The 24,998-nt window shown below is 39.5% G+C and overlaps 1 long non-coding RNA gene across 1 annotated transcript; it reads left to right on the top strand.

Moving 5' to 3' along the window:
• Positions 1-4,700: 4,700 nt before the first annotated feature.
• LOC311525734 lies at positions 4,701-22,479 on the top strand. The gene is made up of 3 exons (XR_014712848.1): positions 4,701-4,884; positions 19,691-19,842; positions 22,340-22,479. It is a non-coding gene; the product is annotated as an uncharacterized lncRNA (long non-coding RNA).
• Positions 22,480-24,998: the final 2,519 nt, after the last annotated feature.

Below are 24,998 nucleotides of genomic sequence, written 5' to 3'. Positions count from 1 at the left end.
GGAGGGAGTTGCAGGATGTATTCTTGGGAATGTGGAATGAAGTGGTGGGGTGGGTTTATTCCAGAGGCTGGAATCTGTGCTTGTAGGCAAGTATGAATACCAAAAACGCCCTACAGCCACGAAAATTACTCCCACCATCTGCCACCACTCCTTTGCAGGTGAAGGTTCCTGGATCCAACATAGCTACGTTAAGTTGGCGCTGGGACCCCCACCTGACCCTGACAAGCCATTGGACGAGCCACTTCATGAATGAACACCACGACCAACCCATGGACTAAGCTTTCCAGCTACTGGGACCTTCACAGCCCACCAGGACTTTTTGTGTTTCTGTTTATGGGACTTACATTGGGGGTAGTGTTTTTTGTATGGTACAGGGGAGGATGTCGACATTGGTATGGTTTGCCTGGGGGGTTCCTCTCCCTATTCCCAAGTCCAGTACAAGGATGGGAGGGCAATAGCTTTTTGAATTTAACCCGTGCCATAAAACAGGGTGTAAATCGAACGCAGTGTTGGATTTGTATTCATAACCCCACATATTTAGGTCAGGGGGTCCCGTTGATAGGGGTACCTATTCCCCTTAATCAAACACTCCAAACTAAGCTATGGGCAAACACTATGTTTAACTGGAATGTTACAATCCAAATATGGTCTATTGATATGGTGGACCAGGGTAATTATGCTTTATGTGTGTCACAACGTAAGGGCATAGAAAATACATTTTTTGTAGGAAATTTTGTGGGGTGTAAGGACACCACGCAAATCAGCTCTGGTGCGGGAGGCCCCTCCACCTACTACAGGACCCCGTGGCCAGTCCCCAAGGGGTCTGGCTGGTATTGGTTATGCAATCACACAGCCTATAAGGTTCTCCCGGCAGGATGGTGTGGTACATGTACCTTAGGGGCTATAGTACCCGTCGTGACAGTACACCAGAACCTGACCCGGGGAGAGATCCGCAATATAGTATGGAGGGACCGACGAAGTATTCCTTTAAACCCCCTTTCTTATCGGCCCAAAGGCTTTCACTCCTTTGTGCATTGGTTTCTGCCATGGTTGGGAGTAAGCGGGCAAAAAAAAATATTTAGTTAACATTTCAGCTGCTTTGGAACTAATGGCAAATGCTACTGCAGATGCTCTCTCTGCCCTTCAAATTGAAGTCACCCAGCTATCCCAAACTACATTGCAAAACCGCCTAGCCCTGGATTATCTCCTTGCAAATCAGGGCGAGGTTTGTGCTCTGGTCAACTCAAGCTGTTGTGTATTTGTAAATCAGCACCATAGGGTGGAAACTGACATCCACATCCTCAAGCAACAGGCAGCCCTATTCCACCACATCAGCCTCGACACTACCAGCGCCGGATTCCAACTGGCTCACCTCATGGCTACCGGCTGTGGGGACTTGGGGACGGCGTATGTTGTATTTACTTTTTTTGACTGTTATTGCTTTTGCGTTATTTTTTTGTATGCTTACAATGCTGCAGTATGTGCTGTCGGCAGTTGCTAACCCTGCAGCATGGTTACTCAGCCCCGATATAACTTACTAACATACAAAAAAAAAAAAGGGAGGACTGTTAAGGAAAAGTTAGCACATGTGACTCCATTTTGGTTTGGGGCCCACCATTATCTAAAAGAAAGCACATCATGCACCAGGAGGAGTGTGTCTTCTGCATTCCTGTGAAAATCCTCCTCCTTGTCTCCAGCCTGCCTTGACTCCCAGTATCTGTTTTTTCTGTCAGTCCCTAACTCCCTGTCTCCTGGCCTTTGATGTGAGGCCTCCCATCCTGATAATAAAAGTTACTGATGGATGGCTTTAGGACCATGCTGTGTAATTAACATACTGGTTTAGCACAGGAATGCACCAAGCAGGGATAGGTGGTAGATAAGAAAAGGGTTTGTTTATTGGCTAAGGTTTCCAATGCAGGAGGGCAACATGCTTTGCTAAAAACCTTTGTATAATCTGTATTCAGGATCCCCTCCTGGCTAGCAGGGGGGCACCACGCTCGAGCGTAATAAACTTAGTATTTTTTGGCCACTCTGCAGTTGTGGACTTTGTTTATGTGCCTCAGCCTAGATTCGAACTGTGCGTGACCTATCAGGTATAATTTGCAGCGTTTGTGTGCGTGGCCTACCAGGTATAATTCGTAGCATTTGTGTGCGTCCTACCAGGTGTAATTCGCAGCATTTGTGTGCGTGTCCTACCAGGTATAATTCGCAGCAGTTGTCTGCGTGTCCTATCAGGTATAATTCGTAACATATCCAAGTTAATTGTGTAAAAATGTATATCATTTTATCAGTTTTATGCTGCCTTTTACTTTCATTGAATGCCCCTCTTTGATTGAGTAATCAAAGCCTGATAATAGAGTTATTAAAGAGATGGAAGGTAAATAAGAATGATAGCCATGTACAAGAACCTAAACTGTAGTTCAATGGGAATGACTTTATTCTACAGTCTTTTGCAGTTGTCTTTCTGGCATTTTGCTCTGGAGAAAAAGGGGTGGTGCACATTGTTTTGGGTTCTTTTTGAAATGCAGCTGTGTGAAGAAACAAGATAATTTTGATATAAATATCATTTTATGTAATCCTTATCTATTCCTGTACATGACTGGGAAAAAAGATGTTTGAAATATGTCAATGGCAGTCAAGAAACTAATACCCCAGGATAATGGGGAAAGGCTGGTGCTGGTGTGTTACACTGTGGAATAATCCTCTTCGCTTTCTTCAGACAGAAAAGAGATAATTAACACTGTGAACTTGACATTTTATCTCCTCTTTTGACCATTTTCCACTGAAAGGGGCAATGAGCAATGTAGTAAGACCACTGAAAAGAAAAATAGATTATTGCAGAGATGCATGATAAGTTTTATTGTCAGCATCGTTCACCTGCTAAGTTTAAGAGGGAGGCCTCAGTAAAGACCAAATTGTACAGTATTCCATTGGTCCTTACAGTCAGGAATTCAGGCTAAACTACTACTGAATTCAGATAGGAGTTTAGACTGTGTAGGGGTGACTGTATTTGTCCTGGTGGATATCAGTGTAAAATGGTTAAAACTCATATGAAAACTTGCTCCACTGGAAAGAGTATTGTATTTGATGTTCCCTAAAATGGGTATTCAGATGTTCTCAAAATGGATTACATTGGATGTCCTACATTTAATAACTATAAGCAATGATTTATATGTGCAGAGCAGCAATTACATTCCCACCTCTAATCAAGCTTTCTTGTTCTAGCCATTCACATAGATCCAATTGTCACGGAGTGTGGGGGAGTCCGGGCCCTGCACCCCTCTTCCTGGGATTCACTGAGACTCTCAGCCAGCCAGTAAAACAGAAGGTTTATTGGACAACAGGAACACAGTCCAAAACAGAGCTTGTGGGTACACCCAGGACCCCTCAGTCAAGTCCTTCTGGGGGAGCAGGAAGCTTAGACCCCAGCCCTGGGGTTCCCTGTGTTCCTCCCCCCAGCCCCAAACTGAAAACTAAACCCACCCAGCCGGTTCCCTGCTGCAGTCTCCGTCCACATTCCTGGGCAGAGGTGTCACCTCCCCCTCCCCCTCCTGGCTCAGGTGACAGGATCTCAGGTCTCCCATCCCCAGGGCACATTCCCAGGTCAACACTTCCCCCTCCCTGCTGAGTCACATCGTCACATCTCTCCCCCCTTCGAGACCGAACTGAGCGGGGTCACTGTGACCAGTGACCTGGGGAAGTTCGGGGCCCCCTCTCCGGGACAGCGCATCCGCTTTCAGGTTGGCACTTCCCTTCACGTGGACCACGTCCATATCGTAATCCTGCAGGAGCAGGCTCCACCTCAGGAGTTTGGCGTTGGCTCCTTTCATCTGGTGCAGCCAGGTCAGGGGAGAGTGGTCGGTGTAGACGGTGAAGTGTCGCCCGAAGAGATAGGGCTCTAGTTTCTTGAGGGCCCACACCATGGCCAGGCACTCCTTCTCGATGGCCGCGTAGTGTTGCTCCCGGGGTAGCAACTTCTTGCTCAGGTACACGATGGGGTCTCTCTCCCCATGTGGCTTTCCCTTTATTTTTCTACATATCTTTTCCTGTGGTTTGCATGTATTGTTACTCAGTCATTATATTATGGCAGCACACAGAGGCTCCAAACAAAATTGAGGGGCCAACTGTGCTAGGTGCTTTATGTGACACACAAGAAGACCAGGTCCCTGCCCCAACTATATTAGACTAAAAAAAGTCAGAGTGGAGGCAGGTGTACAATACACAAGGAAATGTCTGAGAGGGTGGGAGCATGTCTTGATAGTTCCATTTGTTTTTTCTTTGCTTAAGTATCTTATAGGGTAAGAGGGGGTATCTTATAGGGTATCTTATAGGGTAAGAGAGGGAGAGGAATAAGTTTGAGAAAGGAAAAAGAATGAGAAGAATATATGGGAGGTGATATGGAGAAGGAGGAAAGATACAGAGGAACATGCACAGAATTAGGTCTTAAAATAGAGGGAGTTTGGAATTCAAACACAAGTAAGAACAAGGGAAAAACTCACAATGTGAAAAGTGGGCAGGGTTAAAATTGAGTGTCCCAGTGGCATCGGGCTACTGGGAGTGTGAGGCTGGGCTAATGCTCGCAGACGCTGTTTTTCCTACCAACTGGGGAATGAAGTGCTCTAGGCACTGGGTCTTTAAGGCCACTTCTAGAAAGGGAGGTGCTGGATTCTGGCATTCTTAACAAGCAGTCATGATTTAGTAGACGGGGAAAGAGGGTGACAGAGTAGGGTTGGCAAACCCAAACTCGCCCTCTTTTCCTCTGCTTGTGTTGTTGCTATAAGGAACTCCAGAGGGCTGGGACTTCAAGGCTATTCCCAGAGCTCCTGCCAGTGCATAGGGAAAAGAGATAACATTTGGGATTCCCAGTGGAGCTGTGTGGAGTAGGTAAGGTGCTTGCTGTCTCATAGCCTCTGTGCAGTATGGTTTATGAATGTCTGTGAAAGAACAGGCCTACTCTGGCAGTGCCTTGGTGACATATTTACAACAATGAAAAAGGATTCATGTTGGGAACCAGGCCAGCAGTTCTATCTAACAGTGCTGCAGCTGGCTAAGAGCATTAGTTTGCTAATCATTTTTATGGGTCATCGTCATTATACTTGTGACAGTCTGAACAATGCAGGTTATAAGTGACTAAATGTTTTGAGTACACTTTGAGATGTTGATGGGAAATTATAAAAGGCTTATGTGCTGCTTTTGCTGCAACTGCTCTTTTCTCAGTGCAACTCTATATGCATTTCCTTATCTAAAAGCTGCTTGTCCTTTTGATTCTGTTATTACATGAGTGTGCTTCTGATTGACCTGCCTACTTCATCCAAATTCCATCGTACTTATCCCAGGTCTCCTTGCCTAATGCAAAACTGGTAAAATGTTGTAATGTTACTGCCATTCCCAGTTGTGGACTTTGGGTTCTGTATGTGGAAACAAAACTACAAGTAGATTATTCTCTTGTAACTGATTGATCACAGTAGTCCTTTCATGCTGCGAGAGACCAAACTATTTTCAATTTTAACCCCTTAACATTTTGCTTTTGCTGCAATTCCTTAGCAAATTTTGTTATGGCATTTTTAAAGTACTGACATACCACTGGTCTATGTGCAAGTCAAAGAACAGTGAACCCAGCACAGTGTATTTGTATTTTATTATTATATATTTGATCACTGGAATAGCTTGTGATAGATTTTCCATCACTTCTGAAGTCTTTAAGTCAAGAGTAGATGACTTTCTAGCAGATATGCTCTAGGTTCACCACAAGTTATTGCGCTCAACACAGGTATTACTGGGTGAAGTTCTATGGCCTGTTACGTTCATCTAGCATGAGGTGTTGCATAATGGTCACTTCTACTGTTAAAATCTATAAATGATTAATGTGCAGTACCGTACTTCCTAGGGATCTCAACTGAAATCAGTGCTTCATTGTGCAAATTTAGTGAACAGCAGTCCTGGCCCTGAAGAAGTTACCGTTTAAGACAAAGAGTGGGGAAGAAGTATTATCCCCATTTTACTGATGGAGAAATGAGGCACAAAGAGGGACTTATTCAGGGTCACATGGGAAGTTAGTAGTAGACAGGAATTGAACCCAGGTTTCCTGAGTCTGAGTGAAATCCTTTAACCACAAAACCATTCCCTTCTCTCCCCCCGCTTCACTGGATGCAAAAATAAGCACTTTAGTAGTTAATGAAGCAAATTCTAATTTGCTAATTATTTCCGGTATTTTATAAAATGTCCTTCATGGTGCCCTGAAGAAGTTCAATTTCACATAGTTCCATTGTCTAACACAAAGCATGAGTCATCCTATCATTCAAGAAAAGGAACCCTCTGGGCACCATAAACATTTATATTGGATACACTATCTATGGCTATTGATATTGCTCACAGCAGTCACTACTGGGACCGTAATCTCATTAATGACCTTCTTGCAAAAAAGATAATCCTTTTTGGTTTTACTGGAAATAAATAGTAATAGACTTAGTTCAGATGCTTTTCCTGACCTAGTTCTTTCCCATTAATTTAGTTTTTACACATTAGTGTTTTTTTTCCCCTTCATAGTATTTATAACCTCAGCATTATCATCAGCTTTATGACAAGAATCATTGTGTCCTTATTTCTAGGCTATTTATCTTTTATATAACATAAGAACTTACATTTGGAATAGTGTAATGATAGTATAATGCTTTGCTTAAACAACCTTGCCAATCAAAACCTGCTAATGCTTCTCCCTCTCCCTCACTGCAAAATTATTTAATTCTTTGAAAGGATGTATGCTCATTTTGATTTGTACTGGCAATTACTTTAGCAGATATAAACTTGAAATACATTCATGAGTCTCCCTGTGATCAATGAATTACTTGTGTTTGTTTTCCTCATGCTAAGTGCTGGATCCCCATAGCAAACCCTTCCCTCCAAAAATATAACTCAAAGAACAAAAAACACATTATGAATTCTAAAACAAGAAGAGCACAAAGTATATGTATTTATTTACAGGACTCTCCACAGTTTTGGGGCTAAATCTAGGAGCTGAAGGTGTAGAATACCAGACTCTGCTAGCATAATTTCCTTAAAAATAAATACATAAAGCAAATTAACAACAACAAAAATCCATAAATTACATACTATATTGTACAGTTATTGTGCAGTACATAGAAGACTAGGAGTTGATGGAATGAGATCATACTGTGACACCCTGTACCCAATCTTCACCACTATTATAAGGTTATGATATATTTTACACAAAGTAGGCCTTCTGAGATATCATTTGAAAACTAATAATCTTATGGATATTATTATCCTGTTGAAATGTGTGTATTATCACTGCATGTAAAATTATGATATTTTATTTTATGATTGTTACTGAAATATTATTTGTCTGGGTAACTCCTACAAACTAATTTTCAGAGGCAAAGACACACTGGCAACACCAGCCATGGAAAGTTTTGAGAAACAAAGAGAAAAGGATTGGGGATGCGGGTGGAAGGAGAGAGGAGCTGGGAAAGGATGTGGGTGAATGAAATGAACTTTCTTTTATGAAGTGGTTCACATAATGAAACAGTTAAGGAACCACTTCAGAAGACATACAGAGAATGGCAAATAGCTTACAAAAAGGACATAGAAAACTGAGTGAATGAACATTATTATTGTATCAGAACATTCTTTTAAATGTTTAAAGGGTGAAAAAGGACATTTCTTTCTAGCTGAAGCACATCAGAGCCAGTTTTTTAGGTGAATAAATAGCATCTAATGCAGGGGGGCCCAACTTTTGGCACCTACATTGGAAAACTTTCATTCCTATTTTACTGAGAGCCCTGTGGAAACCAGCAGACAAAAGGACAAATATTCAGTGGTTCTCATCATATATTGGGAGGACACCTGCATTTTTAACATGTCAGTTGTGTAGTTAGAAGCCTGTCTTATTTGTTTGGGTTAAGAGGGTTGTGCATGTAAACAAGACAAGGTTTGTGGATACAAATTTAGGCCTTGATCTTGTAAAAGATCCTGTAAACATTTAAGGAGACTGACAGAAAATTCAGAATTTCTGTCCCATGGGAAATTTTCATACTTTAACATTTGGTTTTGTCTTGAAATTTCTATTTGGAAACGTGAAAATGTTTCATTTTGCCACTTTGAAAATTGTCAGAACTAAAATTCCCATTAGGCAATGTTCTATGGGTAAATTCAGTTTAATGAGGGATTTTTTTTCCTTCAACTAATTCAAAACAAAACATTTTAAGTCAGGTTAAAAAAAAAGCAATATTTTGATTTGGGTCAAACTGACCCCAAATGAAATATTTCCTTTAGATTATCCTGATTGAAAATTATTCACAAAATCAAAATTTCCCCATGGAAACTGCATTTTCCACCAGAAAATCAAGCCAGTGGAAAAGTCCTAACCAGCTCTATGCTTAAGCATGTGCTTAATTTTAACCTCATGAATAGTCCCATTGACTTTTATGGCACTACTCACATTCTTAAATGCTAAGCCAACGTGCAAAGTGTATGAAGGATCAGGATCTTAAAGGACCATTTGAAATCTTAGCCCACAGTTTTCCTCAAGCACATACGTTTCAATGCAGGGACCTTAGTCTAGAGGCAAAAGTGCATTCTGACCTCACTATTTGCAAGTTCTGCCCTCATTCCATGTGGGAATGTAACATTGTGGATGAGAGATGCACAGTGCAGAATGGGGAGAAGAATTTCACCCTACAACATTTTGCACAATTCTAATATTGGTCCTTTAAAGTGAAAGTCATTATTCTGTCAGGCTCTATGTCCTAATTGTTGGCAAACCTCAAACTAAATTAAGGTTTCAGAGTAGCAGCCATGTTAGTCTGTCTTCACAAAAAGAAAAGGAGTACTTGTGGCACCTTAGAGACTAACAAATTTATTTGAGCATAAGCTTTCGTGAGCTAGAGCTCACTTCATCGGATGCATCCGATGGAGTGAGCTGTAGCTCACAAAAGCTTATGCTCAAATAAATTTGTTAGTCTCTAAACTAAATTAAGAAACCCAAAGGACTTCAATCAAGTGTCCTTCCCACTTGGCAGAAAATAATCTTCTTCATCTGTCCCTTCTGTTTATCTAAAATTTTCTGGTTTGTTTCATATATTATCTGGCTAGAAAGTGAAGCAAGAGATTCCCAAGGGAACACCTGATTCCAGTGCTAATCTAGGACCTTGAAGACTAAAATTGCTAACATCCCAAATTTTTTTATAGTCAAGGAATTAGCAGAGGAGAAAAAGCCATTTGGTTCAACAAGCTTTTTAAGGTTTATCTTTTCTCAACCTCCTCCCTACTTCTTTGCATCCTTCAATTATTTCCCCATAAAAAAAACTGGTTGTCTTTAATTCATGTATTATATTTGCTTTAATTGGTTTATTATATCATTTTGTATATATTAACTGTAGCAAGACAATGTAAACATTTAAAGGATTGCATGAGATTTTGGTCACAGAACACCTGTTATATTAATGGCTGTCATGTGGTTATAACCATGTGCATCCCTTTCAAACTGTAGGGGGTAAAATGATACTAGCCACCAAACCTCTTCAAATAAACTGAATAGAAGCTCTTCCTTAGAGTAATGGGGTAGACTGTCTAAGCTTTTTTGTTTTGTTTTAAGAATGCACCAATTACATCTAATCACAGTTGAGGTAATCTTAATCTACAAAGTGAGATCCTTCAATTCTAAATTTATTAATTGATTACCTTACTAATTAGAATGTGATTGTTGCCATACAGTTTCAAATCAAATGTAAAACATTTTTGGGGGGTGGGAGAGAAAGTCCAATGCACAGATTGCATTTATGGCAGTTCTGAATACAAATATGTTGTTAATTAGCTTTTCAGTGCAGAAATAAGTATAGATATGATACACTGTGCATCTAAATGTTAATTTGGTGTGATGTGCTTGTAAGAACAAGTATCAATGAGAAATGTTGATACTGCATGGTTACTAAACTGTCTCCATATTAATGCACTGTCAGTTATTCATGTGTTTGCTTCTTTGCACTTAGCTAAAGGCGTGTGTGTGTGTGTGTAGAACCTTACGACAGAGATACTAAAGATTTCTGGATGTAGCCTTAAGAACAGACTACAGCTATGTTATTAAAATGCTATCTCAAAAGAAGATATTCACAATAATTTGGGTATACTTAGAACTGCTATTGAAAGAAAAAGCATATGAATAATAATTTCCATTATTAATTAGATGTATTCTTGTTTAAACATTATGAGCATATTCTCATACACACACCAGCTTAAATCGTGATATTATAAGGTCTCAGGAAAGAAGATGCATCAATAGTTGTATGGGAGACCTCTAGGAGCTGAAAGGAAACCGTGTTTTTAATTCAGTAGATTAGCATTCCTACTCTGAGCCAGTGGAACTCCTTCCTCTGTGTAAGTGGTCCTCCATGATGCTAGGAAGGTACTGTTCTTTTTCAGATGAGACATAAACTCACCTGCAATCACTTGAGATCCAGTGGGAATGTTTTTTTCCCAAGAGTAGGGGCTTAAGGAAAGTATTTCACTCTCCTGTGAAGTTCAGAACTTCCACGAGAAAGCATCTCCCCAGTGAAGCTGAGAACCTCTCCTGCTGATGTTAGGAGTTTTGCAGGAGGCCCAGATATAGCTTACCATTTTGAGTCTGATATGATGTTTATTTATTTTAGAGGGGGGTCCCACAACATAAACTCAGTTGCAACCTTAACAATGGAATGGATCATGGAGCTAGATCAGTGAGCCAGTAACATGCAATTGCTCTGTGCCTTAGTTCCCCAATTTATAAAATGGGGACAAAAACATTTTGTGCCTTCCACTCTTTGTCTTTCTTGTCTGTTTAACTTTTAAGATCTTTGGAGCAGGGACTGTTCATACATTGCCAAGTACAACAAGGCCTTGATCTTGGTTGGGACTTGTAAGAACTATGGTAATACAAATAATTAATAATAACAATATTTCAGAAAATATTCTTCAGTGAGTTGGCATATACCTCCTTTTTATGTCTGCACCTTTAAAAAGTTAAAAAGAAGGTAAGAGCAAAATAACTGCATGAAATAGGAACAAGCAGGGAAAGTATACTAGTATTTGGTTACATATGAAAGACATGCATGTCATAGTAACTAAACTATGTGCACTTACTCCTTTCCAAATGTTTATATTTTAATTTAAAAGTATTTCTAGATCTAAGGTCACAATAATTATCCTAGGTTTCAGAGTAGCAGCCGTGTTAGTCTGTATCCACAAAAAGAAAAGGCGTATTTGTGGCACCTTAGAGACTAACAAATGTATTTGAGCATAAGAATGTAAATTATCTGTATTATTATAATGAACACTATTTAGACATCTTGCCCTGTTTACTCACATGGGCAGAGCTACTGAAGCAAAAGAAGTGGGTGAGGAGGGTCAGGCCACATGGGTCTGAATCTCTGTTATGTAAAGGCCCATTTATACTGCAGATCTTCAGTGGAACTAAGATAATTTGCACCAACTGAATGCAGCTATGACAAGCTACAGCAACCAAGGAACTGCCCTTACCAGTTTAAAGGAGCTTTAAAATACAGACAGATGACAATTGCATCCAGTATAAGGCCCCTTTACATTACCCAAGATCTGTATAGGGGCCTTAGCATCACTGAAAATCAGGTTTGCTATCTCGCTGTATCTTTTTTCTTTACATTCCTCTTTATATTTGAAAAAAAAAACAATAAAAACAAAGGGGTCTCCACAATTTTGGACAGATATTTATGAACCTATTAGCTTTATTTTATACCAAGTCTGTTCCTTTAGCTCTTTTTTCTCATCTAGTCTTTTGTGCTCCATTGACTAGAGAAAATAAATGTCACTCTGACAGCTCTTTTTAAGGTGATACCATTCAGAGATCCTGATTGTAGGAGTTCTGCCCTGCTTGTTACCCAATTAAATAGTTTAGTAGAGCCTTCAAGAGATAAGGGGAGGGAGGAATCTAGTTCCTAGTGATCAGTCACTAATCTAATTAAGCAGATGGTTCTTGCAAGTATGGTCAAAGCCAGAGACCATTGATAGTACCTCAATTCAGAAATCCCAAGACATCAAACTAACCAATGTATAATTCTATAATTGAATGCTTATGTGGGTTCAATATAGCTATTTTGTAAAGCTTTTGGTCTCAGTAGGATACAGATTGATGATATGTAATGCTAAGTTCTGAGCTCAGCACTTACAAAGCATTTCTTAAATCTTTCTTACCGCTTTCTGTCTAGGCAGTTGGAAAAATCTGTCCTGAGAGTAACTGAAAATTGCCCCAGATTGTCATTGAGTGATTTACAGAAATACCTTTTGATTATAGTCCCAGTCACTTTTATATTTTACTGGCCATCTTATTGGACAAAGAAAAAAATTAATAATTTGTCAGCTGTGAACAACCAAATAATTGGTGTAGTTTATTCAGCAAAATTTATGTCTATTTCTTTTGGAGATCTTCTGCAAGGTTAAAAAATCAATATCATAAATCATATTTCAATGGAAATATGATGGTCTTACAAGGTCTGCTAAACTGTTACCAAATATTTATTTTGCTTCAATGCTGTGCATTTTATGTAGGAGGTGAGGGTTGCAGTATACTTTGCATCAGAACTATCAACATGATATTCAATTGATTAGTCTGAAAAAAAATTGGGAAATAATAAAAATATCTTGACATCACAGGATTTGCCTTTAAGCTTTCAGATACACATACTACATGCCTGGTTCAAAATAAAGGAATCTATGTGTTCTACTCACCTTTATGATTCAAAAAGGAGGTATTGTTTTTGTTTTTTTCTGTAAGTGAAGCAAGTTGACAATGCATATTAACACTCAGGTATGTTTGTTTTAATAAATAATCAGAGACAAAAGGTATCATCAGATGACTCTGACTAGGACTTGCTGAATCAAGGACTTAGAACTATGTAACTCTTTAATACAAGCAAAATGATTGAGGGCCCAATCCAAACCCACTAAAGTCAGTGGGAGAATTCTCGCTGACCTCAATGGGCTTTGGAACAGGCCCTGTATATGGTGCAGAGCACGGAAAAAAAGATACTTTCACCTAAACCTGGGCCATAAAAAATTGTGGAGCCAGTGATATCAGTGAAATGTCTATTCAGGTTCCCATTACCCAGTACGGCTAATCCCCACAGCACCATTTCAACAAGAGAAAACTAGACAAGAATAAAAGAAACTTCTGACAGGCAAAACTGGCTGAGAACATGAGTAAAAAATCCCCAACGTTTGGATGAGTGTCACATATGCAACAGGAAAACAGCTTTTTGAAAAAATGTCCCACAGCTACCGAAAGCCAACAATATCTTAGTGTTTAAGGAATAGCATTGCAATGTTGCAGAGGTCTTTTAGGAACAGTGAAAGCAAAGCCAGATGCTTCTAAGTAGCAAATATAGCTAAATATTAATGAATTGTTTTGTAAAGGGGGGGCAATTATATATTTTCCTTGTAATAATATTTAATACAATAGCTAAGGAAACTACTAAAATCTAAGGTTTCAGAGTAACAGCCGTGTTAGTCTGTATTCGCAAAAAGAAAAGGAGTACTTGTGGCACCTTAGAGACTAACCAATTTATTAGAGCATAAGCTTTCGTGAGCTTATGCTCTAATAAATTGGTTAGTCTCTAAGGTGCCACAAGTACTCCTTTTCTTTTTACTAAAATCTAAAGCAGAGCTTATAACTTACTGGGGACATAAAAATACCAGTAAAAGGTCTGGTAACATGTTCTAAAAGACAGTACCACTAAGATTTCCCAATAAAAAATGAAGATATTAGGACTAATAATCTTCTTTGGGACTTGTTTGTTTGGGGGGGGGGAAGTTTGCTGTAAATACCTCCGAATCACATGCAGAAAATACAGCCAAGATACTGGGGAAATTCTCACATAACTTCCAAAGCCTGGGTTTGTCAGGAAAGATGCCAGCCCCCATTGCTCACTACTAGTTATGGTTTCATACAAACACCTTCTTTCTTTCTCCCATTCTGCCACTCATGTTTGAGAAGCGCTCCCTGTAAAAATCCATCCACAAAGTCACTTCATTGTTCTATTTCAAATCCCTCCTTAAAACTCTCTCTTGCTGCGATGCCTATGAAAAACTTGACAATCACTAGGCTGCTAGTGTCCTTAGAATACTGCCTATCATGCTGACCAATATGGTCTCTGATTGTATCTATCTTTTGTCTCTTATCTTACTTAAATTGTAATCTCTTTGGGACAGGGACTTTTATTAATCTTTGTACAGTGCCTAGCATAATGGGGCCCTGGTCCTTGGCAAAGGCTCTTACTGTACAGCTCCTAGCTCAATGGCACCCCAATCTCAGTTGGGCCTTTAGGTGTTACCATGATTTTACTACTAAATTTTATTTTGCCGATGGTCCTGGTCCATGACAAAGGCTCTTAGTGCTACAATAATACAAATAAAATAATAAATAATAAGGAGAATGCCACTTTACAATAGATGGATTATCAGATCTAATGATCCATCCACCCAGGGTAAAAGAAAAAAAATGTTCTTAAAGGTAGAATAAGTTACTGAAAAGGAAGAAACACATACAGACAAGGCTTATTCTCTTGTTATGATTGATTGATTGATTGATAGGGCCAATAAAGTATGAATTGACCCTCCTGATAAAGGCATAAGGTGGCTGAGATAGGATCTTCTTGCTCCCATTCAATTTGGTGGCAAAACACCCATTGACTTCAACAGTGCAGGACAGAGACCTCAGAAACAAATATATTCTCAGTATTAGATACAGGACATGCAGTCTGGAAAGTAGAATTAGATGAATCAAGCCCTAAGCTAGAGATTTGAAATACACTTTTCAGTTATTATAATCTTAAACAAATGCCATTTGATATTACTTCTACTCCTGAGGTATTTTAAAGAGTAACTGCACAGATCTGAGGGATTATAAAGTGTTACAACTCTAATGGATGATGATTTAATTTAGGCTAGAAGCCTTCAAGAAGACAATGAAAAAATTTAGGGAAGCATTGCAGAGCACAATACAGACAACTAAATTTAAAACTGAATTTAAAACCTCAATAAAAATGATCTAGCAGAAATACTACTATGCTGGGTATAAATTGACTAAAGAAGTGTAACAACGGGTCCCGACAAAATAAAAATAACAGTGCTGAGCTGCCCACTTCACAATGTAAAATGGATGTACAGAGATTTGAGGACTAGTAACGATTTGGCAATACTCACTACAAACGTATGTTTGGTCAGTAAGTTGTTAATGAAAGTGCTGGAAAATGGCATTGCCTGGTATTTGGAAAACGTACCTGTGGAGGTGATATCCATATGACATGAACTGCAAAGCCATGCACTAAATGAATTTATCAGGTACTTTTGACTGCATGATCTCTCCTCTGCCCTACAGTCCAACTGCCCTTTGGTACTGTAACATTCCTACACCATGAATATCTTCAAGCAACCTATCCAGTACAGGAGTGATTTCTCTTCTGCTCACCCATTTACATGTCTGAGAGCTAAGACAGGCAAATTTCCATACACAGCTTTTGCTCAGTGGAAATGTGTACTCCACCTTAAACAGTTAACAGCAGTAAAGAATGGTCATCTGCCTTGAATGAAAGCACAGGATGTCCATAAGCTATACATTTAAAAGGAATAATGCCTTTCAAATGATTATTTGATAACTGCATCAACAGGTGCCACAGAAGAGTTCTAGGGTTAGGCAGCTGATTCAATAGCTGTCCTTTAAAGTCACATTTTGTTTTACTGTTATGAAATGTAATTAGTAGGTGTCATCAGTAGTCACTGAGAGTGACATGGTTCCTCACCCTATGTGTAGCTTGTGAACTGTTAAAGTATATTGTGTACCACTTAGACCTTTGACAAAAGCATTTTCACGTGTCTGTTTCTCGACAATGGCAAAATATTCAAAGGTGTTTGCAATTTTTTCTGAGAGCAGGAGAAAGATACTTGTAGAGAGGAATGAAAGTATAACATGCAGAAGAAAAGATGAGGCTACCCTAGCAAGAAAATACAACCCTAAGAGTAGAAATGATTCAAAATAGTGTGGTGTAAGATCTAGGGAGACAACCTGTCCCTGTGCCTAGACTCTCAGGTAGCATCAGTGGTGAAATCAATCATTTTCAATTTGCTGATGCCTAATAGATTGTCCCCTTCCTGGATAAGGATCTGGCCCCAGTGATCTACACATTTGTCACCTCCATACTAGCTCATTGTCACTCTAGCTGTCCGAAATGTGTCTCCAGGTGAAAGCAGAAAGCGGCTGCCCACCACTACAATGGGGCAAGCCACTGTAGCGGCATTCCCATGGTGCTATGACTAGGGCAAGTTGATTCACTGGGTTGTCACTGGCAGTTCTGAAAAAACGTCTACAAAATAGTTTCAGGTCAGTATAACAAAATAAAACTTTCAAATTTTCAGTGAACTGAAAATTTTTTAAAAGATCATTTTGGGTTGAACTATTTAATAAAATTGAAGGAAATTTCTAAACAGAAGAATTGTTTCAAATTGAATAAGTCAAAATGTTTCATTTCAGAAATGTTTTGGGTGTTTTTATTTTTTTGTTTATTTTTAGCTGAAACATTTTGTCCAAATCAGCATGAATTTGCAAAATGTTTTTGTTGACACATTTGATTTTTTTTGTCAGAAAAAAATCATCCAGCTCTAGCTATGACTGCTCCAGTGTTTCTAAGTCACTTCTGTCTCTAGTTAAGGGGCTTAACCCTGATCTTCAAAGTTCTCCATGGGTCAGGATCCAGCTACATCAGGGGTGGGCAAACATTTTGGCCCAAGGGCTGCATCCGGGTATGGAAATTGTATGGCAGGCCATGAATGCTCAGAAAATTGAGGGTGGGATATGGGAGGGGTGAGGGCTCTGGCTGGGGGTTGCAGGCTCTGGGGTGGGGACAGAAATGAGGAGTTCAGGGTATGGGAGGGGGCTCCGATATGGGGCAGGGGGTTGGGGTGTGTGGGGGGGAGTGAAGGCTCTGGCTGTGGGTGCAGGCTCTTGGGTGGGGCTGGGGATGAGGGGTTTGGGGTTCAGGAGGGTGCTCTGGGCTGGGACCGAGGGGTTTGGAGGGCAGGAGGGGAATGAGGGCTGGGGCAGGGGGTTGGGGCACTGGGGGCTCCTGCTGGGGGTGCAGGCTCTGGAGTGAGGCTGGGGATGAGGGGTTTGGGGTGTATGATAGTGCTTCGGGCTGGGACCGAGGGGTTCAGAGGACAGGAGGTGGATCAGGGCAGAGGCGGGGGGTGGGGATGCAGGAGGGGTGGCTCAGGGGTCTAGGCTCTAGGCAGTGCTTACCTCAAGCGGCTCCCAGAAGCAGTGGCATGTCCACCCTCCGGCTCCTACATGAAGGTGTGACCAGGTGTCTCCGCTGCATGCTGCCCCATCCGCAGGCTTTACCCCTGCAGCTCCCATTGGCCGTGGTTCCTGGCCAATAGGGACAGCACTTGGGGCAGGGGCAGCATGCGAGCGAAGGCCCCTGGCTGTCCCTACACATAGGAGCCAGAGGGGTCCATGCTTCTGCTTCTGGGAGCCACATGGAGTGGCCCCTGACTCTGCTCCCTGGCTAGAGCACCAGAGTGGGGCAAGCCCCAAACCCCGCTCCCCAGCAGGAGCTCAAGCGCTGGATTAAAACAGCTGGCGGGCTGGATCCAGCTGGTGGGCTGTAGTTTTCCCACCCCTGAGCTACATCATAATCTTCCAAAGTACCTTCTAAAGTGTGAATTTCCTGAAATGTGCAGGGTTCAAGATGGCAGATTCTTGAGCTCCATTCACTTGGAAGGCAACATACTCTGCCCAATCATCAGACTATGTCAGACACAATTTTTGTTCCATATGTTACCTTAGGGTGGGAGAGGGCTCCTCAGAAGGGAAAACATTTGCTATAAGAAATTTAGGAAGTACCTTATCGGGTATTATTCAGTCAAGAGACTCACAAAAAAGAGGAATTGATTTTTATTTTAATAAGTTAATAGTGAGAAATAACATATTATTTTCACTTGAATATAAATTTAGACTAGTAAAAAGAATTACCCAAACCTTACAAAAGCTAAATTTATTGTGATTTAAGATAGCTTGAAAAAGGGAATGTCATTAGAAAAGGCATGGGGACAGAACAAAGACCACAGTGGGAATACAACTTTCTGACAAAATGATGATTACTTTAGATCATTTCATGATTAATTCAGATAATGCCAAGAGGAAGGCTATGTACTTGTTTGCTGTATAAATGTAGGTTCTTCAGAGGTGTGATCCGAAGCTCACTGAAGTCAATAAAAGTATTTGCATTGACTTTAAAGGAGTCTGGATCAAGCCCCAGAAGCTTCGTCAGTCCTCAGTAGAACAATGTACCTCAAGCTTAAGAGCTAATGCTGGAGCTGAAACTCCATTTCATTGCCCTAGCTAGTGGTGAAGATAATAAATTACTACGGATATAATTGTTTAGGCAGTTCTCCAATATTTAGGCATAAAAATGGCCATACGGGGTCAGACCTATGGTCCATCTATCCCAGCATTCTGTCTTCCAACAGAGGACACTGCCAGGTGCTTCAGAGAGAATTAACAGAACAGGGCAATTATCTAGTGATCCATCCACACCCGGCCTCTGGCAGTCAGAGGCTAGGGACCCCCAAAGTACGGAGTTGCATCCTTGACCATCTTGGCTAATAGCTGTTGATGGACCTATCCTCCAGGAACTTATCTAGTTCTTTTTTGACCCCTGTTATAGTTTTAGCCTTCACAATATCCCCTAGTAACAAGTTCCACAAGCTAACTGTGTATTGTGTGAAAAAGTGCTTCCTTGTGTTTGTTTTAAACCTGTTGCCTATTAATTTCATAGGGTGACTCCTGGTTCTTATGTTATGTGAAAGAGTAAATAACACTTTTTCTCCACACCATTCACGATTGTATAAGCTTCTAACATATCTGACCTTACTTCTCTCTTTTCTAATCTGAAAAGTCCTACTCTTTTTTAATCTCTCCTCAGATGAAAGCTGTTTCATACCCTTCATCATTTTTGTTGCCCTTATCTGTACCTTTTCCAATTCTAATACATCTTTTTAGAGATAGGAAAACCAGAACTGCATGCAGTATTCAAGGTGTGGGCATACCATGGATTTATATAGTGGCATTTTGATATTTACTGTCTTATTATCTATCCCTTTCCTAATGTTCCTAATATTCTGTTAGCTTTTTTGGCTGCCAAAGCACATTGAGCAGATGTTTTCAGAGAACTATCCATAATGACTCGAAAATCTCTTTATTGAGTGGTAACAGCTAATTTAGATCCCACTATTTTATATGTATAGTTGGGATTATGTTTTCCAATGTGCATTACTTTGCATTTATCAACATTGAATTTCACCTGACATTTTATTTCCCAGTCACCCAGTTTTATGAGATCCCTTTCATAGAACATAATTATTTCTTTTAAAGGGATTTCCTTGGGCATCTGTTTTCTTGATGAATTAGTTAGTCAAGAGCAGAATCTATTTTCACAACTTCTTCTAGCCATGACCGTAAAGCTGTTTATAAGTAACATATGCTTTTTAAAATTTATTTATTTAAGTAAGTGAGTGACTGACTAACTGACACTAGGAAACTAAGATTCAGCTATTATGATTGCACTGGCTAAGATTCAAAATAGTGTGTCAGAATGTTTTTTCTTTTTTCCAGACTTATTATTTCTACACAGTCAATATTTCAGCCAATACTATATACTTTAATGATTTTGTGCTTAAGGAAATTGCTGCACTCGAAGAGACATTTTTAAAATAAAATCATATTAAATACATACTGATATGATCCAGCAACCGGGAGCCAAATGGGTAGGTTAATTTCTTTCTGTGTTATATGTCTTTCTATTATGTATTAGTTATATCTCAATAATTTTATTCTATTTTCTGTACTAATGGAGGGTTAGGTGATAGGAGAATTAGATCCAGATAAGTAAACAAAAGCTCACAATTTCCTCCAAATTGAGCAGAATGACTTTCGCTCCTTCTTCTTTTCTGTTACAGCTACTGGTATAAATTTGTTGGCAGGGATTGACATAAGTACAGTGCAGCCAACATTCTCCCTATAGGCACTAAACAGTTTACCTGAGTGATGTACTCTGCTTCTGCCAGCTTGAGGCCCGAGGTCTCAAATCTTTTTTCTTGATTTTGGTCTTTTGCATAGAAGCATAATATGCTCGCAGCTGCCCCAACAGGCTGGTTCCCCTTCAGCCGAGGCCAGGAAATCACAGCTGTGTGAAGTGACACAAATCATAAACAATTAGGCAAGGGAATTACTTTTTAAAGCGATCGTTCCCTGAGCTAGTCAATGATCAGAAGATAACTAAGTGCCCTTCTACCCAAGGAAAGGCATCTTTCTTACAAACTGATTAATGGCACTGGATGGCTCAGGCATTTAGTAATGGGTTTCAAAGGTTTTCAGCTCTGCAGCCACTAGTTCCTGCAGTAAAGTTGTGTCTGATACCTGTTTGGAGGACTACGTGAAATGAGTTGGTGGGCTCAGTCCTATTCCTAATGGCCAGGAATCCACAAAATAAAGGACCCCATTAGGATTTTGGCCCTCTTCTTCACAGTGTCAGTGAACCATTGAGACTAATTTATCCTCTCATCCCTAGAGATGGTCCCTCTAATTGGGGGCTGAAGCAAATGGGTGTGGCAGTGTGGTGAAATCTCATGGCATTGTTGTCTGTGCAGCACCCTGACTGTAGATAAACGAGGATGTTATTATTGTTAATGTTAATTATTATTGTTATTGAAAACTGAAGGGAGTTGGGTGAGTAACGCCCACTTCTGCTTTTGAAAATCTTCTCCCTGTGAATATCAGTCCAGCACCTTTCATCAATACTGAATTCTGTTTAAAACGAGAGAGGATAAATGCACATATTTGAGATTAGTTACAAACACCTATTAACATCTGCCAGAAACCCCGTGTGAATATAAATACCTTTTGGGCTCAGGGCAGGAGTAAAGGGCCTCTGGGACAACACTGATGGTAAGAAGCCAAACCAAGAAGTAGTGGTTGGAGCTTTTTATTGCAGGAGCCAGTGTTGAAAGAGGGAGCTAAGCAGTGGGTAGAAAAGGACACTGTAGAGAGGTAGCAAGGTGAACAGTAGAGAACGGAGACACTTACAAACAGCTGTCATCACATATTCATTGATGGTCATTTCTCAAACTTATTATTCCTATTGGAATCAGATTTACATTGCAGTACTTGTATAACCCTGGCAAAATGGTTGGAGTCATGTGCCAATTAATTAAGAATCAGGGATTTTTATTATATCAATACTTAGCAATGTTTTTAAAAGATTATTATTGTGGCTGATGGTCTTTATGTTTCATCAAACAGCTTTAGGAAAAACCTATGAAAATAAGGAAAATGAGGAGAAATTTGCAACTTACATGAAAAAAAAAATGAATGATACAATACAAGCTAAATTAGTTTGTGGGAGGGCGGAGGGAGAAGCATACCTCTGTATTGTTCATACCTATAACTATGCAAAATATGTGTTAGCAACATTTGGATTTAGCTTGGATCATTTTTATTATACATTTAGTCTCCAATCCTGTAAATATATATGTGGATATTTAACTTTAAGCATGAAACCTGTCCCATTGCAGGAGTCAGACTTTATATCACTAAATTCAGCACGTCTGTAAATACATGTTTTTTTTTCTTTTGTAAACACTGACTCACTTTACCTACACCTGGCTGATAGCGATTCACATGTGTTTCTGACAATACCAAATACTATTAGCTGAACAAAAAAGAAGAATTGAAAAAAAAAGCCTTAAGGGATCAGGTATTTGAACTGTGTGTGTGTGTTGCCTATTCTATCAGATGAACTTATATGTAATTTCATAGGCTTACGTTCTAAAATAAGATTTTTAACAGTAGCACTTAAATACATAAGGTAAAATTCTGGCCTCACTGAAGTCAATGGCAAAACTCCCATTGTCTTAAATGTGGACAGATTTCACCCCTGCCCTTTTTTAACTTATGTTGTGTAACTAAACCAGGAAAATAAACCCCAGTTTCTTAGCAGCACTTTTGAATGCCAGATCTTGTTTATTCTATTCCTTGTACAAGGAATTTCTATTAAAAATTATCGATGTTTATTAAAAGCAGATTTCAGATACTTTTTTAAAATGTGATCACTGCCTACAATGTGGTTACAGTCAGAAACAGGCATCTAAAATTGATCTGTTGTTACAACATTTTATCTACTCCATGTGTATTTTTCACAGCATCCACTGTACAGTATCTATATAGGTTACTGACCAATATGTTGTACTGCCTTTGTCATTGCAGAACAGAAGAGCAAGTTTTGTTCAGTTTTAAGCATCAGCAAAATCACCAGCTACGATTCCTACATTTTTTACTCTCAGTAGTGATGTATGAAGCAGAAAAACACAGCTTGACTTTCAGATACTAGACTGAGGTTACACGGACCGTCAGGATTTTTTTAAAAAAACTTGTAAATGAAGCAAATTTGATGTGGAATTCAATGAGGGAAAATAAACATGGAAAGTGTTTTTAAGTCACTATTTCCCACGTGCACACACCTTTAAATATACTGTATGACTCAAACTATATTGTTAATGAGATGGAAAAAGACAATATACATATATTTGTAATAGCAAAACATTGCTTCTCATGTGTTTTCCTACTTTAAAAAAAGAGTATTGCCTAAGACAGTTCTTTAGACAGTTATTCAGCTCTTGAAAATTCAATAGTTAAAATGTTAGCAGTTCTGAAGAAACATATGGCAATTGTGGAGAAGTTCTGCTTATGAAATGCAAACATTGAATATATTACAAAAGCATACCCATTGTTATTTTCCTATATTGGCTGGAGATTCTTTGTATAAATCTTGTCCAATATTCTCTTTATTGTTGAATTATGAAAAAAGTATTAGTATTCCATTCTAGAAAAATCCCAATTAAAGTAAATATATTACTATATCCACTGAAAAAAACCCTCAAACCCTAAGTTAAGATAATGGTGCATTCAATCTTAACTCTACCTTATTGTATACAAATTAAGGTATATTAATTAAATAATCAACATAAAAAGGCTCCAGCTACACAAAAAAAGTTGTAACCGCATTTGTTAGGTGTGTAGCATGGTTTGTTATTAGTAATGCATGTGTTGTAGTAATGCCTAGAGTCTCCAGGCAAGAAAGGAACCTCAGCAGTATTAGGAGCTTTAAAAATCTTATAGGAAGAGACAGGTCTCTGTCCCAGACAGTTTACAGTCAGAATGGAACATGTGCAGAATTTGCAAACAAGACCTGCACTATCTATACAAGACATTCATTACAGGGGAAATCTATGCTCTATTTCACTTCTGCAAGGGAGGGAGTTTGTCATAAATTAATTGGCGTGGTCATTCCACATGCAACGGTGCCAGCTGCCACCCAAGCGCCCCCTCATGGCCAGGATGCCTCTGTTGGACCCTGCCTCTCTTTTCCCCTTCACGAGGGCTCCTTCAATAAAATCCACACAGTCTCTTTCAGTCACGACCCTTCTCAGGGCTGTTTTTTTTTTTAAATTAAGCTAACAAAGTTCTCAAACACAAAAACAATCTTCTACCCAGGCTTAAGCTGGCCACTCTCCCTGCAGATTCACTTTACAATTCCTTCACTGCAGGAACCACCCTCTCTACAGATTCCTGCTGCCTTTTACCCTGGTATCAACTGATTTAACCCAAGTGGGGCTCATTCTGTAATCAGGGCTGACTTAGCTCCATGTAGGAGCAGGATTGTATAATTGTACTATAAGAAGTGAGGTACTAATGTATGTCTTTTTTCAGAGTAGCAGCCATGTTAGTCTGTATTTGCAAAAAGAAAAGGAGTACTTGTGGCACCTTAGAGACTAACAAATTTATTTGAGCATAAGCTTTCATGAGCTATAGCTCACTTCATTGGATGCATTTCCACAGAATTTGCAAATTAATTCCAATTCAGCAGTCTCTTGTTGGAGTCTGTTTTCAAAGTTTTTTTTGTTGAAGAATAGGTTTTCTTCAAAAGGTTTTCTCTGCCCCGACCCCACTCTCCTTCTGGTAATAGCTCATCTTAAGTGATCACTCTCCTTACAATGTATATGGTAAACATCCATTTTTGCATGGTATGTAATATAAATTATTTATATGTGTATATAAATCTCCTCACTGTATTTTCCACTTTATGCATCCGATGAAGTGAGCTGTAGCTCATGAAAGCTTATGCTCAAATAAATTGGTTAGTCTCTAAGGTGCCACAAGTACTCCTTTTCTTTTCACCTTAGTAGGTCATTTCAAAATACAGATCATATCAGATTAATTTTGCATTTGGTTTATACTGGGCCATCTGACTGCTTTTAGCACAAACACCTTATTGGCTTTCCATTTATTTGAATACAGTATGAATTATCTCTAGTTTAGAGCACCTAGCCTTCAGACTGAAGTTCGGTGTCTGATCCTTACGGCCTCCAGCACTCAATCAGCTTCTTCTTGCTGCCATGCAGGTAGGTTAATCATTTATAACATCTTTAATTTATAATCCTCTATTTTCCCTCATCAATTGCCAGGTCACCCTAAACCCTGAAAAGGGCCTCAGGAGCACAGAAGGATGAGTGAGGAATCAGTGCTTTCAGAATTGTTATAATGTGGTCACCACCAAGCAGAACATTATCTAAAAAGTAATATACTGTAAGCTGGTGAAGCAATTCAGCACAAGAACATAGGGTAAATCAGTGAGATCCTCTTTCCCAGGAGGAATTTTATCTTTTGGTCACAGAAATAGATGATAAACCTCAAAATACAACACAAATGTTCCTCAACTCATGGCTTCTTGCCCAGACCCATTACCCTGGGTTCAGAAAACAAAATTATCACAGTCAGTGTCTCACTTCCTGTTCTGAACCAGTTGCTTTTACGGCTCCTTCCTGAACTAACAGTCCAAACTCTTCATTTGCCAGGAATGGCAATG

This window comes from Lepidochelys olivacea (assembly GCF_965140295.1).
Source record: "Lepidochelys olivacea isolate rLepOli2 genome assembly, chromosome: 8".
NCBI classification, from domain to species: domain Eukaryota; kingdom Metazoa; phylum Chordata; order Testudines; family Cheloniidae; genus Lepidochelys; species Lepidochelys olivacea.
The sequence above is the reverse complement of the archived record's forward strand: the minus strand, read 5'-3'. Positions and strand labels throughout refer to the sequence as shown.